Raw genomic sequence first — 2,271 nt, 5'->3', positions numbered from 1 at the left:
CCCCCAAGTAGCTGGGACTATAGGCCTGTGCCACCATGCCCAGCTAATTTTTAAATATTTTTCTAGAGATGGGGTTTTGCCATGTTGCCCAGGTTGGTCTTGAACTCCTGAGCTCAAGCCATCTGCACACCACAGCCTCCCAAAGTGCTAGGATTACAGGTGTGAGCCACCGCGCCTGGCCTGAGTTGGGTTTTGAAGGTTGAATGTGATTTCCCCGTTTGAGGAAAGGCATTCTTGTAGCGGGAACTGCACATACAAAGATGAGCTTTGTTGGGCTCGAGAAAGCCTTAATGTATTCAAGGAATGATGAATATGTGAGAAAGGGTCTCACTATGTTTCCCAGGCTGGTCTTGAATTCTTGGGCTCAAGCAATCCTCCCGCCTTGGCCTCCCAGAGTCCTGGGATTACAGGCATGAGCCACTGCACCTGGCCCAGCCCAGTACTTCCTAAATGTAGTGTGCAAGTAGAGCCCTTGGGGATCTTGTTAAAATGCAGATTCTGATTTCATGGGTCTGGGATGGGGCGTTCTGCATTTTTAACAAGTTCCCAGGGGTATGCAAAGGCTACTGGTCCCTGGATTATTCTTGAAGTAGAAAGATTATAGGTAGCTATACTTAAAGTCAGTGTGGAAGATGGGCTGATGAGGGAAAAGATTAGACACAGGAAAAATATCAAACAAGGCACTAGGGTGGTGGCTTTTTAAGAACACTGTTACTTCTTCCGTTACTTTTGGAAGCAGCCCCCATCAGCCCTGGGTTATGTCATCCCCTGTATTTTTCCCTCCCAGAACAGGGCAGGAGATGGGAGGGGTCAGAAATCAGCTGTGTGCACGTCTGTACAGATGGTGAATTTCGGCAACTGACATCACAGTGCTTCTGGGGGATCGTCACAACCTATTGATGTTCACTCCATCACAGGACTTGGAACAGTTCTGCTAGCAGAAAATACGACTCTCTTTTATGCTGTGGTAAAATAGTGCAACCACAAGCCCAGGATCCATAGAATGTGACCAGCTGTTTCAGTGCTTTTCTGTTACTATTTGTGAAGTCTTCATTCTTGTCATCCCTAGCAGAAGAGTGGTGCCAGTTGCCAGAGGTTTGAGGAAAAAGAAGTCATGGGAGACTTTACATTTGGGAAAATTCCATTCATTGACTTCATTATTTCTGGGAACTCAGAAAAGACCACCATGATCCTTTAGCCGTGAAAACACTGGGCCGGTTTTGGAAATGCTAGAATCCTGCAGGAGAAGCTTTTGAGAAATTCGGTACTGTGCAGTGTTGTAACTCGAACACTTTGCTGATATGTGAAGTTTCTGAAATATTGAACAGTGCCATAGCAACACAAGGTGAAATTAACACAGTGAAAATCATCATAACCAAAGAGACAGTGATAAATCTTGCAGTCATCACCTTGCCACACTTACTCTTATATGTCAATGTTTTTTGTTTGTTTTGTTTTCCTGGTCCTTATCCTTAGGCAGATCTATTATTTTTTTGAGGCAGTGGCAATTACATTCAATTCTGTGTTCTGAGTTTTCTGCTTAATATTGCAGCATAACTATTTTTCTATGCTATTACCCAGACCCCATTAGAAAGTTCATGGGCTGCATAATTCACTGGTTAGATGTATCATAGTTTATTAAACCTTGCTATTGGCCATTTCAGTCACATGATGCCATTAAAAACAGAATGAGCAACATTGTCAGTGGGAGTGTGAAATGGTACAACTCTTTTGGGAAAGCGATTTGGCAATCTGTATCACAGGCCTGAAAAATGTTCATTGCCTTAGAGCTCGTCATTCCACTTCTGGGAATCTCTCATAAGGAAATAATCCAAAGTGTAGACTTTGGATTCATGCACCGAGAGCGAAACTTTATATGTAATAGAGAAAAGCTTAAAACAACCCAAGTGTTTGAATATAGGAGAAACATTATGTAAACGTTACATACTGCTCAATGGAATATTATGCAGCCATTAAAAATATTTATGAAAGTTTATAAATGGAAAATGCTTACATTATTATTAAAGTAAGCAGGATGTAATATTTCATGCTATGGTCCCAGCCGTGTAAATACAGGCTACTAAGTATGCATAGAAAAAGGTTGCAGGTAGCTTTGTGCAGTGGCAGTATCGTAGCCAATGAGGTTTATCCAAGGCGCAAGTATTGCTAATTGAAAATTTTCCCAATACCCCGCCATGACAACTTGAAATACAGTCGGCATTGGCAGTTTTTGAGAGTCTCTATGGAGACTGTATTATAAAAAAAAAAAAA

General features: G+C 42.0%; 1 non-coding gene across 1 annotated transcript; it reads left to right on the top strand.

The window, feature by feature from the left end:
- The first annotated feature begins 2,109 nt into the window (after positions 1 to 2,109).
- LOC119466957 lies at positions 2,110 to 2,249 on the top strand. Its single transcript, XR_005195470.1, has one exon. It is a non-coding gene; the product is annotated as a U4 spliceosomal RNA (small nuclear RNA).
- The last annotated feature ends 22 nt before the right edge of the window (positions 2,250 to 2,271 follow it).

This window comes from Cebus imitator, unplaced genomic scaffold (assembly GCF_001604975.1).
Source record: "Cebus imitator isolate Cc_AM_T3 unplaced genomic scaffold, Cebus_imitator-1.0 Scaffold244, whole genome shotgun sequence".
Lineage (NCBI taxonomy): Eukaryota > Metazoa > Chordata > Mammalia > Primates > Cebidae > Cebus > Cebus imitator.
The sequence above is the reverse complement of the archived record's forward strand: the minus strand, read 5'-3'. Positions and strand labels throughout refer to the sequence as shown.